This window comes from Glycine soja, chromosome 14, assembly GCF_004193775.1.
Source record: "Glycine soja cultivar W05 chromosome 14, ASM419377v2, whole genome shotgun sequence".
In the NCBI taxonomy this organism is placed as follows: Eukaryota; Viridiplantae; Streptophyta; class Magnoliopsida; order Fabales; family Fabaceae; genus Glycine; species Glycine soja.
The window spans coordinates 25,628,537-25,645,653 of NC_041015.1; positions in this window are offsets into that span (position 1 = coordinate 25,628,537).

Consider the following 17,117-nt stretch of genomic DNA (forward strand, 5'->3'; position numbering starts at 1 on the left):
TTCAGAGCAGCTTCTTCTCCAATATTTTTATGAAGGACTCGGCAACATGGAGAGAAGTATGATAGATGCTTCTAGTGGTGGAGCCCTTGGAGACATGACCCCTGCTGAAGCCAGAAATTTAATTGAGAAGATGGCTTCAAACTCCTAGCAATTTAATGCCAGAAGTGATGCTATTGTCATTAGAGGAGTGCATGAAGTAGCCACGAATTCATCAGGTGAGACTAAGAAGCTTGAAGGTAAACTAGATGGAGGAATCATCACAACAGACCTCCTCAACCTCAACAGCAAAATCAACCACAACAGAATAATTATGACCTCTCCAGCAACAGGTACAATCCCGGATGGAGGAATCATCGTAACCTTAGATGGTCGAATCCTTCACAACAGCAGCAACAACAACAACAGACTTATTTTCAAAATGTTGTTGGCCCAAGCAGACCATACGTTCCTCCACCAATCCAGCAGCAACAACAGCAACAGCCCCAGAAACAACAAACAATTGAGGCCTCTCCGCAACCTTCCCTTGAAGAACTTGTGAGGTAAATGACTATGCAAAACATGCAGTTTCAGCAAGAGACCAGAGCCTCCATTCAGAGCTTAACTAATTAGATGGGACAGTTGGCTACACAGTTAAATCAACAACAGTCCCAGAATTATGATAGATTACCTTCTCAATCTGTCCAGAATCCCAAAAATGTGAGTGCCATTACATTGAGGTCAGGAAAGCAGTGTCAAGGACCTCAACCAGTAGCATTTTCCTCATCCGCCAATGAACCTGCCCAACCTCACTCTACTCCAGAAAAAAGATGATGACAAAAATTTAAAGAGTAAGTTACCTAACAATTTCTATGCAGGTGAATCTAAAGAGAAGCAGCATATCCCTCTTTCATTCCCTCCAAGAGCAATTTCCAACAAAAAAATGGAAGAGGCAGAGAAGGAGATCTTGGAAACATTTAGGAAAGTAGAGGTAAACATACCTCTGCTGGATGCAATAAAGCAAATTCCAAGATATGCTAAATTCTTGAAGGAGTTGTGCACTAATAAGCGGAAGCTTAAAGGAAGTGAAAGAATTAGTATGGGCAGAAATGTCTCCGCATTGATTGGTAAATATGTTCCCCAAATCCCTGAAAAATGTAAAGATCCAGGTACATTCAGCATACCTTGTATTATAGGAAACAATAAGTTTGACAATGTCATGCTAGATTTAGGAGCTTCTATTAGTGTTATGCCTCTGTCTATTTTTAATTCTCTATCTCTAGGTCCTTTGCAGTCAACTGATGTGGTAATTCATTTAGCTAATAGAAGTGTTGCCTATCCTGCTGGTTTCATAGAGGATGTCTTAGTTAGAGTTGGTGAGCTGATTTTCCCTATTGATTTTTATATTTTAAATATGGAGGAGGGATTTTCTAAAGGATCAGTTCCCATCATTCTAGGCAGACCTTTTATGAATACTTTTAGAACTAAGATAGATGTATATGCTGGCACACTATCTATGGAGTTTGGTGATATAACTGTTCATTTTAATATTCTTGATGCTATGAAACACTCATCTGAAGATCTTTCTGTATTTCGTGTTGAAATAATTGACCATATTGTTGATGAATACGTGACTGATCTTCATTCTAATCTACATGCTTATCACTCTTCATGCATTGAATTTGAATTTGTACTTGATCACATGTCTGAATTTGATGCTGAGAGTGAATCTGAATTTGATATTGATTACATGTCTGCTGATGTTTTACCTCTTGAGATTGATTTTATAGAGTCAGATAGAACTAACCATGTTTCAGGAAGTACACATACATCTGACTTTCTTTATGAGGTACAGGCTGAGAAACCATCTCTTTCTACCACTATCCAGCCATCCACACCAGAATTGAAGCCTCTGCCATCAAATTTAAAATATGCTTACTTGGATGATAGCAAAAGTTTTCCAGTAATTATATCTGCCTCCCTTGTTGATGAGCAAGAGGAGAAGATGTTATCAGTTCTCAAGAAGCATAAGAAGGCTATAGGCTGGGCCCTGGCGAACATTCCTGGTATTAGCCCATCCACATGTATGCATCGAATAAATTTAGAAGATGAGGCTACACCAGTAAGACAGCCACAGAGAAGACTCAACCCGGTGATTCTTGATGTAGTGAAGAAGGAGGTAACCAAACTTTTGCAAACTAGAATCATTTATCCTATCTCCGACAGCCAATGGGTGAGTCCCGTCCAAGTAGTTCCAAAGAAAATCTGCCTCACCGTGATAAAAAAATGAGAAGGAGGAGTTGATTCCTACTCGGGTGCAGAACAGTTGGAGAGTATGCATCGACTATAGGAGGCTGAACCAGGTTACCAAAAAGAACCATTTTCCACTACCATTCATTGACCAGATGCTTGAACGCCTGGTAGGTAAATCTCACTATTGTTTCCTTGATGGTTTTCTGGTTATATGCAAATCACTATTGCTCCTGAGGATCAAGAAAAAACCACATTCACCTGCCCCTTCGACACTTTTGCCTATAGGAGGATGCCTTTCAGCCTGTGCAATGCCCCTGGTACCTTCCAGCGGTGCATGATTAGTATTTTTAGTGATTTTTTAGAAAATTGCATAGAGGTGTTTATGGATGATTTCACTATATATGGATCCTCTTTTGATGTTTGTTTGGATAGTTTGGAAAAGGTTTTGAATAGATGCACTGAAACTAACCTTGTTCGAAATTTTGAAAAATGTCATTTTATGGTTGAGCAAGGTATAGTTTTAGGCCACATTATTTCCAATAAGGGCATTGAAGTAGATCCTGCAAAAATTTCTATTATTTCACAAAATCCTTACCCCTCTTACGTGCGAGAGGTGTGATCTTTTCTTGGTCATGCTGGATTCTACAGGCCCTTTATAAGAGATTTTAGCAAATTAGCCCTTCCACTATCCAACTTGTTGCAAAAGGAGGTGGAGTTTGACTTTAATGATAAATGCAAAGAGGCTTTTGATTTCCTCAAAAGAGCATTGACTACCACCCCCATCATCCAGGCACCCGATTGGACAGCCCCTTTTGAGCTTATGTGTGATGCATCAAATTATGCATTGGGGGCTGTCCTTGCTCAGAAAATTGATAAATTGTCTAGGGTGATATATTATGCTTCTAGGACTTTAGATGTTGCCCAAGCGAATTATACTACTATTGAGAAAGAGCTACTAGCCATAGTTTTTGCTCTTGAAAAATTTCGTTCTTATTTGCTTGGTACTCACATTATTGTTTATACTGACCATGCAGCTTTAAAGTACTTGTTGCAGAAGGTTGATTCAAAGCCTAGGTTGATCCGATGGATGCTCTGGCTCCAAGAGTTTGACTTGGAGATCTGTGATAGGAGCGGAGCACAAAATTTAGTTGCTGATCATTTGAGTCGGATCGAACATGTGTCTGATGAGGACTCACCCATTCGGGATGATTTCCCAGATGATCATTTATATATATTGAATAGTATTTCTGATTCTTTTTCTACTCCCTGGTTTGCTAACATTGTCAATTATTTAGTTGCTTTTGTTTTTCCTCCCTTAGCATCTAAGGCCCAAAAAGATAAAATTAAAAGTGATGCTAAGCATTTTATTTGGGATGACCCCTACTTGTGGAAATTGTGCAATGGTCAGGTCATTAGACGATGCATTCCAGATCATGAGACTGACTCAGTCCTACAGTTCTGTCATTCTTCCGCACCGGGAGGTCATCTGGGTGTTCAAAGGACAGCTCGCAAAGTGCTTGACTGTGGCTTTTATTGGCCCACCATCTTTAAAGATTCGTGGAAGATTTGTAGCACTTGTGAGCAGTGTCAGAGAGCAAGAAGTGCACTTACATGGCGACAACAAATGCCTCAGCAACCTATGCTATTCTGTGAGGTGTTTGATGTCTGGGGTATAGATTTCATGGGCCCTTTTCCTGTCTCTTTTGGTTATGTTTACATTCTCCTTGCAGTTGACTATGTTTCAAAATGGGTGGAAGCCAAGCCCACTAGAACTAATGATGCTAAGGTTGTTGTAGATTTTGTCAGATCTAATATGTTTTGAAGGTTTGGAGTACCTAAAGCAATCGTTAGTGATCAAGGAACCCATTTTTGCAACAAATCAATGCATGCCTTGCTTAAAAAGTATGGGGTTGTCCATAGGGTATCCACACCATACCACCCCCAAACCAATGGACAGGCAGAAATTTCTAACAGGGAGATCAAGAGAATTTTAGAGAAGATTATGCATCCAAGCAGGAAAGATTGGAGTACCAAGCTAGATGATGCTCTTTGGGCACATAGGACTGCCTACAAAGCACCCATAGGAATGTCTCCTTATCAGGTTGTCTTTGGAAAGGCATGTCATCTTCCAGTGGAGATTGAGCACAAAGCATACTGAGCAATAAAGACTTGCAACTTCTCTATGGATCAAGCTGGTGAGGAAAGAAAGTTGCAACTGAGTGAGTTAGATGAGATCCGCCTAGAAGCCTACGAGAATGCCAAGTTCTACAAAGAAAAGACCAAGAAGTTCCATGATAGCATGATAATTAAGAAGGACTTCATGGATGGGCAAAAAGTGTTATTGTATAATTCTAAGCTTGGACTCATGAGTGGTAAGTTGAGGTCTAAGTGGATTGGTCCTTTTGTTGTTACTAATGTTTTTCCTTATGATACAGTTGAGATCAAAAGCGACTCCACAAACAAGAGCTTCAAGGTCAATGGACACCGACTTAAGCCATTCCTCACAAACCCTTCTTTAGTGGACGTAGTGGTGGAAGAGACTTCCTTACTCCACCCTACTTGATGCAAGCTCCATTGGAGCTTGTAGGCCTAGGATTTTCTTCATCAATGGATTCCTTTGCTTCTTGGAAGATGAATGGCAGCGGAATGGAGAAAGGGAAAGAGAGAGGAGACGCCACTTCAAGGAGAAGATGAGTCTAGAAGAAACTCACCACCATAGGAGGCCATGGATAAGAGCTTGGAGGAAGAAGGAGATGAATGAAGGGAGAGGGAGAGAAGAGCACGAAATTTTGTGCTCTAAATGAGCTTTGAAATCTGAAGTTTAATATTCAAATCATCAAAGTTGAAAAAAATGCACACACATGACCTCTATTTATAGCCTAAGTGTCACACAAAATTGGAGGGAAATTCAAATTTCACTTGAATTTGAAATTGAATTTGTGGAGCCAAACTTTGGAGCCAAAATTTCACTAATTATGATTAGTGAATTTTAGTTATGGTTCAGCCCACTAATCCAAGATCAATTCCAAGATTCTCCACTAAGTGTGCTTAGGTGTCATGAGGCATGAAAAGCATGAAGGACATGCACAAAGTGTGACTATATGATGTGGCAATGGGGTGTAGTAAGCAAATGCTCACCTCCCCCTCTAAAATTTAATTGGATTGGGCTTCTACCAATTCAATTAAATTTATTTCCAACCACACACATCAAATATCCACTTAGTGCATGTGAAATTACAAAACTACCCCTAATACAAAAACTAGTCTAGGTGCCCTAAAATACAAGGGCTGAAAAATCCTATATTTCTAGGGTACCCTACCTACATTATGGAGCCCTAAATACAAGGCCCAAAAATAATGAAACCTTAATCTAATATTTACAAATATAAGCGGGCTCGTACTTAGCCCATGGGCCCGAAATCTACCCTAAGGCTCATAAGAACCCTAGGGCCTTCTCTTGCATCTCTGGCCCAATCTACTTGGAGTTTTTCTATCCAATGCCCTTGCGGAGTAGGATTGCATCACTACTCTTCCTCTACCATGACTTAGGGAGTTTTTCTTTCCTATCTCCTTCTTTACTTTTATTACATTTGTCCGATTCTATTTGATGGTTTAATTGCTTTTAATCTTTTAATTGTGCCACATTGAGGACAATGTGTTGTTTAAGTATGGGGGGGGGGGGGAAGTGTGTTCTTTGGTTTTGGTTTTGTTAGTTGTGTTAAATTAGTTTAATTTTGTTAGTTTTGTTGGGTTCTAGTTTAATTTTGTTAGTTTTGTTGTGTTAAATTTGCATGTTTGTCTTTGAATTATAGGATATGTTCAAGTAATGGGTAATTGCTCTGAAAATAAAAGTCTCTTGACATTTTGTGACTTGAAATCCTTGTTTTTCATTTACATGTCATGATAGTTTTGAAAGCTCAATTTGAAAGTGATAAGTTTACCTTTGTGAGAATTTGAGTCATCCATCATCATAATCTTTTGGTGTGTTTTGCCCCATTGATTGCTTGCGCAATAGCCTTGGCTTGATTCTTGTTTATGCTTCCTAATTCACATGCATATTTGGAAATGATTTAGGCAATTTCGTTCTTATAAGCTTCTAGCCAAATGGACTTACCTTGAATTAATTCCTTTGATAGCCCCTTTGAGCCTATTTTCCCCTTTCTTTGTTTTGAAGCTCATTACAAGCCTTAAGTGAAAACCATGATATCTCCTTACCCTTAAGGAATTTTGGAGCTTTGGAATTGTTTTGGGAATAAGCTGGGAATAAGTGTGGGGGGGTATGTTTCATTGGAAGATATGATTTTTGGCCATGCTTAATGTTTTATTTTGGCCATGCTTGATGTATATATATATTGCTTAGTTCTTTCTTTAATCTTCAATTTCATACTGTTCAATAAAAAAAATAAAAAAAAATGAAAAATGAAAAAAAAAGAAAAGAAAAGAAGTGAAGTTGAATAAATAAGGTCTTGATATGAGAACTTGATTTGGGAGCCTTGGTTGATTTTGTTGATATTAGAGGGTTTGGGTTTACTACTTGTGCTTAATTTCCACTTATTCCCCATTGCTCCTCTATTCCTTTGGGATTTAGCTACTTATTCCATATTTTTCTTCCCTACCTTGTCCTTGGCCCCATTACAATCTTTAGAGACCTTTTGATCCTCATGTGCATGTGTTTGTCAAGTTGTTGTCAATTTTAGAATTTTTCCAAGTCTATCTGGTGTTTGTTTTCATGGGTGCTTCGAGAGTAAACAGTAGCCTAAACACTTGAGAGATAGAGTGTATATCTTGTGAGGCTTTATCAATTGTCATTATTGAGCTGATTAACTATTTTGCCATGATTGGGTTGCTTGGATGATTTTCACGAATGTTTTGACTCTTTGGATCTCTTCATGTTAGATGTTACTCATTCCTTTCATTCCTTGCATTCCTTGATGTTCATTGAGAAATATGTAAATGTTTTGTCTATCTCTCTTTGATATCCTTGGATTTTGTTCTTTATTTCATTTTGCCCAGGAGTGCAAAAGGCTAAGTATGAGGGGTTTTGATGTGCCATTATTTTCTCTTATTTCTTAACCCTTTTTGCACCATTTTAAGTACTGATTAATCTTAATTGTCAAATTAATTAGGTAGTTTTATTATTTGGGCCCATTAAGCTAATTTGACATTTTTAATCTAATTTCAGGAATTAATGAAGCATTGGGCTTGAATCCAGAATTGGGCTTGCACTTGAAGAGGGCATACTATTTTATTCTACAAAATTAGATCTTATCTTATCTTTATCTTATCTAGATATTATTTAGATTTGATCTCATCTAGATATTATTTAATCTAGATCTTATCTTATCTTATTTAGATTTGAATTTAATTTATTTATGGGCTTGGATTTAAAAGAGATTTGTAAACTTTGGGGCTGAAAAACTATATAACAGCACCAAGGTTCTAGTTTAGCTCTCTCTCTCTCTCTCCTCTCTTTCTTCTATTTTTGGTTTTTAGTTTTAGTCTCTCTTCTCTTTCTCTTTTATTTTCGTTTTTTACAATTCCTATTCAGACTTTTAGTTTTATCAATAAAATTTCGTTCTCTATTTGATCAATGGAAGGCTAAGTCCGCAGCGTTGTTTTCTCTTAAGGATCAAGCACAGTTCTCTTTGAGGTTCTATTATTATTGTTAAATTCTGTTCAGTTTTTCCTCTTCACTAATTACTCTGAATTTGTTGCTATTAATTCATGCATGCTTAGTGCTTGATTAATTGTCTCTACGCTTAATTTACGTTCATGCTTAATGATCATTTATGAGTAATTGGTGTGTGTGATGCTTAATCACATAATGAATGCTTTATGTTAAATTTCGCTTAGTAATTTAATTTAGGGTTGGATTAAGTGGTTGAACTGATAAAGGATAAATTCTCGCAACCTAGGATAAGAGACTTGCTTGTGAATAAAGGGGAAGCAACGTATTTTAATTCTGATAATTTCTAATTCAATTTTACTCACTGTTTAATTTACAAAAGCAAACAACCCCCCCCCCCCCCAATTTGTTACTATTTCCTACTATCTGTTATGAACATTTGGTATATCATTGCTCGTTGGGAAACGACCTAGGATCACTTCCTAGTTACTACATTTTAATATTTATTTGATTCGAGTACGACATCGATCACCCACTAAGCAAGTGGTCGCGTTGAGTGAGCAGCTTCAGATTTTCAATTTTGCTTCTTTGTGCTTTACTTTATTTTTCTGCGCCAATTATCTACCAAGCACTATAAATTCACAAACTTTTAACACTTTCTGCACAAAAACTTAAATGATGTTAATATTCCAATTATTCACACAAAAAGGAAGAAATAAGAGAGAGAAATTAACAATTCCTACATAATTTAATCCCAAAAATATGCTTATACATAGCAGTTATCAGTGTGCTAATCGTCATAATCATCGCAGTGGGTGCCATGGCTTCAAAACCCTTTTGAGACCAGATATGAAAACAAATTTGGAAAATATCAGGATGACGATGACAACAACAAATGCAAAGGGTGACATTGGTGGCGACCTCAATGGATGATGGTCGAGTTGTTTGGGAGTGATAAAATGGTAATCAAGAGTTAGAGGGGAAGGGTTGAATGAGAGTGGAAGGGAAGGAGTATGGGGAATGGAGCTAAGGGTAATTAGGTAATTTTAAAAAAATTGGTAGTGCCAATAGCCTTTCTGGTCGTGATAATAGTAGTTCCTTTTGGTTTAATTCAAGTTGCTTACTAAGAATTCACCCCACCCAAACTAAACACTATTAATTAATTGGTTCGGACACATTTTCCCTCTAAACCAAACCAACGTGGCTGCACTCCGACAGTTGTATTGGATAAGTGAAACATCTAAACTAAGATTAAAAATAAATGCATTAGAGAGAAAGTTGGTATGTCACCTACAATGAAAAAATGATGATAGAATGTCATCTTGAATGTTATGTCTTTTAAAACAAATAAATGATCTTTGATTTTTTAATCTGACCGGTCAAATTTGTTATTCAAAATTATTTTTTTATTCATAAGAATTGAACTCAAATATTATAAGAGATATATAACAACACACTTTTTTTATCTTCGCGATAAAAACATGACTTGATTTGATCCATAAAATTGATCCAACCTAATAGGAAAAAAATTTGTTATTATTATTTTTCCTAAATATTATCATTTCTAACCTAGTTTTTTAGATAAGAAAAAAATCATTTCTAACATATCCAATAATGAAAATTTGGTTCTCATTGTGAATGGAATTTCTTTTCCAAAATTAGTTTTTTTATACCATAAAAAAAAATGTTAGACGTTGTCGCAACCTACCCTCCGGCGGGGGTGCGAAAAGGCCTCTTGCGTGGGCCTAGGGTGCGTCTTCCATTGAAGGAAAATGAGCGGAGTCGCCACCAATGTTTATTCAAGGAAAACGTCAGAAAAACTAAAATGGAAAAGGTTGAAGGTCTGCGTATTTTGAAAATAAATGTTCGGAAGTTGTTTACGCACGGGGAAGGTATTAGCACCCCACGTGCCTATCACAAGGGACGACTACCTTCAATCGAGTTTGCAAATCATGACTTCAATATTATTTATTTTTCCATTTTATATTTTTTACTTTTTTGGGGTCGACAAAGGTGTTTCCCTCGCTCCTACGTATCCTCGGGTGCGATGAGAAAATCAGACCTACGTAGTTCTTTAAGTCTGAAATTTTGTTGGTTAAATTGTTTTTATCTTTCTGAAAGATTGATTTTAACCGAACAAAATTCATTTAAGGCGTTGAACCTCGAAACGATCTTTTGATTTTTGAAAGGAGAGAATTATTAAGACGTTGGACCTTGAAACGACCTCTTGATTTTTGAAAGGCGAAAATCATTAAGGCATTTGACCTTTGAACGATCTCTTGATTTTTTTTTATGAAATGAAGAAGTTTATGAGCTGATTTTATTTGGTTTTTTTATTATTAATCTTCCATCCTTTTTTAAGATAACTTACGGTGTTAATGACTAGTTAAAACTTATTTTACATTGATGAAAAGAGTTTATGACACAAACGATCGGTCGAAACTTATTTAAATGGTGATTTAGTGAGATTATAACACAAACAATCAGTTGAATTTTATTTTACCAGTGATTAAAGAAACTTGCCAAAGTTATTCAAAATAAGAAAAATCTTAAAATTGCATCTATCAAGAGTGATCATGGAGGAGAATTTGAAAACAAAGATTTTGAATCATTTTGTGATGAACATGGCATTGAGCATAATTTTTCTTCACCCAGAACTCCTCAACAAAATGGAGTTGTTGAGAGGAAAAATAGATCCTTAGAAGAAATTGCTAGAACTTTACTAAATGATACTTTTCTTCCTAAATATTTTTGGGATGAAGTCGTAAATAGTGCATGTTATATCATGAATAGAGCTTTAATAAGACCAATCTTGAAGAAAACTCCATATGAGTTATATAATGGAAGAAAACCTAATATTTCACATCTTCATGTATTTGGATGTAAATGTTTTGTGCTAAACAATGGTAAAGATACTTTAGGTAAGTTTGATGCTAAATCTAATTAAGGTATTTTTCTTGGGTATTCATTTCAAAGTAAAGCATTTAGAATATATAACAAAAGAACTATGATTATTAAAGAATCCATTCATGTTTTTTTTATGAATCTAATGCAATTTTGCCAAGAAAAGATATACTAGATAAGATTTCAAAATCATTAGAAGACATGCGTATTCATGGAGAAGATCACAAAGGAAAAAGAGATGGAAATAATGAAGATTCTCAAATTGATGAAATCAAAACAAATGATGATCTTCCAAGAGAATGGAGAGCTTCTAGATATCATCCTCTTGACAACATCATTGGTGATATATCAAAAGGGGTAACCACTAGACATTCTCTTAAAGATATATGCAATAATATGGCTTTTGTTTCTATGATTGAACCTGAAAATTTGAAAGAAGCCATAATTGATGAACATTGGATAATAGCTATGCAGGAAGAGTTAAACCAATTTTAAAGGAACAATGATTGGGAGTTAGTTGAGAAACTTGAAAATTACCCAGTTATTGGAACAAAATGATTATTTAGAAACAAGTTAGATGAAAATGGCATAGTTATTAGAAATAAGGCTAGGTTAGTAGCCAAAGGATACAATCAGGAAGAAGGGATAGACTATGAGGAAACATATGTTCCTATTGCTAGATTAGAAGCCATAAGAATGTTATTAGCCTATGCATCCATTATGAATTTTAAACTTTATCAAATGGATGTGAAGAGTGCCTTTTTGAATGGCTTTATTCAAGAGGAAGTATATGTAGATCAACCCCCTGGATTTGAAAACTCAAATAAGCCTAGTCATGTCTTCAAATTGAAAAAGGCTTTATATGGCTTAAAGCAAGCCCCTAGGGCTTGGTATGAGCGTCTGAGTAAGTTCCTTTTAGAGAAGGATTTCTCTAGAGGTAAAGTGGATACTACTCTCTTCATTAAGAAGAAATTAAATGATATTTTATTAGTTCAAATCTATGTTGATGATATTATTATTGGATCCACTAATGACTCTTTATGCAAAGAATTCTCTCAAGACATGCAAAGTGAGTTTGAAATATCAATGATGGGAGAACTTAATTTCTTTCTTGGGTTGCAAATCAAGCAAACCACGAATGGAATTTTTGTCAATCAATCAAAGTATTGCAAGGAATTGAATCACAGATTTGGGATGGAGAATGCTAAGCATATGGCTACACCAATGAGTACTGCTTGCTATTTGGATAAAGATGAAACCGGTTAGTCAATAGACAATAAGCAATATCGAGGTATGATCGGATCACTTCTTTATTTATCTGCTAGTAGACTAGATATAATGTTTAGTGTGTGTATGTGTGTTAGGTTTCAATCAAATCCCAAACAATCACATCTTAGTGCCGTTAAGAGAATTATAAGATATCTGTTAGGCACTATGAATATAGGTTTATGGTATCCTACAAATTCCACATGCAATTTAATAGGATATTTTAATTCTGACTTTGCCAATTCTAAAACTGATAGAAAGAGCACCAGTGGAACTTGTCATTTCATTGGATCTACTCTATTTTCTTGGCATAGTAATAAACAAAATAATGCTGTTTTATCTACTGTAGAAGCGGAATACATTTCTACTGGCAGTTGTTGTGCCCAAATTCTTTGGATGAAGCAACAACTTTCTGATTATGAAATATTACTTGATCATATTCCTATAAGATGTGATAACACAAGTGCTATAAATCTATCTAAGAATCTTGTTCAGCACTCAAGAACCAAACACATAGAACTAAGACATCATTTCTTAAGAGATCATGTTCAAAAGGGAGATTGTGTTCTAGAATTTGTTGATACAAAGAATTAGTTAGCTGATATCTTTACAAAACCTCTCCCTACAGAAACATTCTTTGTTATTAGGAGAGAATTAGGTCTTTTAGATATCAATGATCTAGACAATAGGTAACTCAAATTAAGTTTTATCCTCCTTATGATCAATAGATTGTCTGAGTCTAGTTGCTTGTGTTATTAATATTTATATTAACTGTTGTTTATCATATAATAATTATCTTTCATTACCTTAGTTTGAATTTTATTTTATAGGAATAGAATCTATTGTGTATTTATTAAATTGATTAGATTTGTTTGTGATTGATGATTGATGGTTGAATGTGTTTGATTGTGTTTGTAATTGAATGTGTTTGATTGTGCTTGTTGATTAGAATGCATTTGATTGTGGTTGATTATCATAATTAGGTGTTTATTAGACTTAGAAATAGTTATCTTTAAGTGAAAAAGCCTTGCTCCCAAATCTTCAAATCTTCGTATCTCTCTCATTTCTTAACCAAATCACTTCAAACAAAGCCCAATCTTCACCATTTTCATTTCTCTTTCAAACCCATTGATCAAAATCTGCTACAGCATCTTCAAATGGCAGAATCATCAAAGAAGTGAAAAGAATCTTCCTCCACCACCACCGCTGTTGGCCACCGCCGCCAAGGAACCTTTGGAAACCCACCCGCACCAGTTCCTCCTTCTCTTTCATATCCTAGATCATTTTCCCAAGCCTCTGAGGAGGATTTGATTCTGATGTGGGCCTTTCAAACTGGTTGTCAGATCGACTGGGCCTATTTAGTTCGGTACCGAATGCATAAGGCACTATGGGCCAACACATAAATCACCTTGTTACTCTTTTTCTTCATCATTTCAATGTTCCTTTGGATGATAAACCATTTGTCAAGGTCAAAAGTTCTTTCTCTATTGGTGTTGGTGCGGTTACCTCCTTTGGTTAGCGAAAGGATGTTGATGGTCAGTGGATTCACAAACATGACTTGCCTCCACCTATTCCTGACGAGCGTACCCCATCTCCTCCACCACAACGGGGTGATTCCACTTCTCTTCTAACTGAAGTCCTCACAGAATTCCGCGGTCTTTGAGCTTTTGTGGGTGACCACTTTAATGTGATGGATACTCGCCTTGATGCAATGGATACTCGCTTTGATGGGATGGATACGAGGATCACTCAACTCGAAGATGATATGAGCTTCATTAGGCGTTGCTTCGATCCCCTGGCCGACTCTTAGTTTATGTTCTATTTCCTTAGTTTTATATGTATTTCAGCCTTGTATTTTGGCGTTTATTACTTTTGTACTTTGATTTGGATGTTTACCATTATGTTTTGGTCTGTGTTTTCTTATTCTAGACTTTGTTTTGGATGATTCAGACTTGCTTGGTTTATTCTATGGATTGCATTGGTTTTGGATGGATTGTGCTATGATTTTGAGGTTGCCTTCGTTCCTTTTTCTCCTGACATTTTTGGCTTTTTGATGTTGCCAAACGGGGAGAGAACAATGGTAGAATTTATCATAAACTTAGGCATAAATTCCAATCTTGAGGGGGAGTAAGGGTTATGAGCATGCATTATCAATTGTATACCATTTATCTTGATTTCAGATTATTGTCATCATCAAAAAGGGGGAGATTGTAGAAGCGTATGTGATATGAAGTTTTGATGATGCCAAAGATAAGCGCTTCTCACGTTTGATCCAAGTCAAGAATCCATAAATTTAAGATAATTGATGAACTTAGTTCCTAGAATATAAGGAAGAGTTTCTTAATTGATGATGCACAGGTTTGGCCAAAGGATATTTTTCAAAAAGTTTTGAGATTTCATAAATATGATATTTACTCTCTGGTAATCAATTACCAGAGGTTGTAATTGATTACCAGTGGCCAAAATAATTTCTAAAATGCTCTTACAAAATTTGAATTTAAATTTTAAGCCTGTAATTGATTACACAAGGCTTGTAATCGATTACCAGACACGAAAATTCAAATTTCAAATCTGAAGAGTTACAACTCTTCAGAAACTAACTATATAATTGATTACAATAGTTATGTAATCGATTACCAGTAAGAAATTTTTGAAAATAACTCCCAAGAGTCACAACTGTTCAAGAAGTTTTTGAATGACTATCAGAGGCCTATCAATAGGTGACTTGGGACATGAAATTTTTAAGAAAGTTTTCCTAAACAAATTGTCTTATCCTCTCAATACCAAATTGTCTTATAACTCTCAAAAAGAATTCCTTGGCCAAAACACTTGCAAATTCAATAAGGAATCTTGAGTGATCTTCAATTGTAATATCTTTCTCTTAAAGCGAGAATTCTTCTTCTCATTCAAAGAAATTGATTAAGGGACCGATGGTCTCTTAAGTTGTAAGGATTTTTTAATGCAAGGGAATGGTTGTCCCTGTGTGGTTCAGACTTTGTAAAAGGCATTTTACAATATAGTGAAAATCTCAAGCGGGTTACTTGGGGACTATATGTAGGCATAGGACGTGGCCAAACCAGTATAAAAACTGAGTTTGTATTCTCTCTTTCCTTAAACTTATGTTATTTATTATTGTTTATATTTTGCTTTAAAGAAGTTTGTTTTTGAATTGTTCTTAGAGTAATTCATAATAAGGGTTGCATTGTTAATTAAAAAGATAGTTAAATTTTAATTGGGGGATAACTTGTGTATCTTAATTCAACTCCCCTTCTTAAGATAATTGAGATCACTTGTCTAACAACTTTTTATTTTGTGAACCTAATTAAGTCTATGTGTAATATTCAGTTATTCAAGATTACATATTGTGACATGTAACAGTCTAATTAAATTTAAATGGTTATATTAATTTCTCTTTGTGAATACAATTGGTAAATATAGATTATGACCCATATTAAAATATCATCTATTTAAATTTGATGTAGTTTTTAGTAATATTATTTTTTTCATCTACTATATTTAAGTAGACAACGATTCCAGGGAAAAGGGAAGTTTTTAATGGTGGTGGCCTACTTAAAAATTATCTTCACTCCTATGTCAAAAACCTGCATAGCGACAGAGTAAAAAATCTAACCACGGTTGGTTTGCCCTTTAATCGAGGCGATTGCACTCCACATTTCATCACTATTTTATCTCTCATTTGTCACTGTATTAGTGTATTCCAAGTTTCTATTATAAGTAAACATTTCTTTTATTTAAAAAATAATTTCTGAATTAAAGCTTATTCTAAATAATAAATATATTACATATTTATATAAAAAATTTATCCTAATAAAATAATTTTAATACGATTCAGTCGGCATTTAGATCAAATTTCATTTATATTCTATTCAATGAGTATCACTTCACATATATTTATAGTTGCTTTTTTAACTACTGTTAAAAAAATAGTTATTTTTTTTTAATCTCAGTACTATAAGATAAGTTAAAAAGAAATTTACTCACTAAAACTAATGAATGCAATGTCTAAAATTAAGTAAGATCTCATAGAATTACATAAAATCCAAATTATGATCTATATTTTAAATTTTAACACAGGTGAATAAAACTTAAATATGATATTTTAAATTTTAATTACAAAAAAGAAAATACAAGTATTATAATAAACAATAAATGTCATTACTTAAAAATTAAATCTGATGAAATAAAGTAAAAGGCAAGACTCCAAATGTCATAAAAAAATATGTACTACTCTAATTAAGGTCTATGTGTTAATTTTCATCTTTGACACGACTCTGAAAAATTCATTACAAAGGCTTCTTAACTACTATTGTGAGTTTTCTTCCTTTTCCATTTTTTCATAGCATCTTTTATTACCTTGGTGTCAAAAGCGTTGGAAGTGAAGAGTAATGGATACTTCTTGTTATAAATCTTTTCTCCTTTTTTTGTCTTCTAAATTATAAAACTAAGCTTTGAAATTATTATCGTATTTCTTGAATGCTTTTATAAAACTCAACATTCAGAACAAGAAGACAAACCTCAAAATAACATTTTAATAATTATTTATTTAAGAATAAATATAATCCATTATTTTATTAAAATATTGTATCCAATGTCACTTCAATTTTTTTTTACTATATTTATTCTTGAAAAGTAAAGTGTGTTGGATTTTTTTATATACTATCTTTGCATTTCTTAGATGTAATATTAATTGTTTTGTCTGAAATTCAACAATTAAATGTTCATTATTTATTAAGCATGTGGTAAAATTAAAAAGAGAATTGAGAGAGAAGATATAAAAGCGCAAAACAAGATAAGCTTGGGATAAGAAACTAAGAAACTATGAAAAAATAAGACTTTAAAAATAAACAAAAAATATCATTAATGATTAAATATGGTGAAATAAAGAAAAAAATTAAAATAAAGTGAGATAAAATATTTAATTTGATAAAATTTATTAACTTCTAAAATGATATACAGATACACGTGTATTTAGGAATGAAAACATAATATACATGTTAATTCATAATATAAGAAAAATTTATAATATTTTAAATTTAGCATAATAAAAATACAGACGTACACGTGTTTGTAT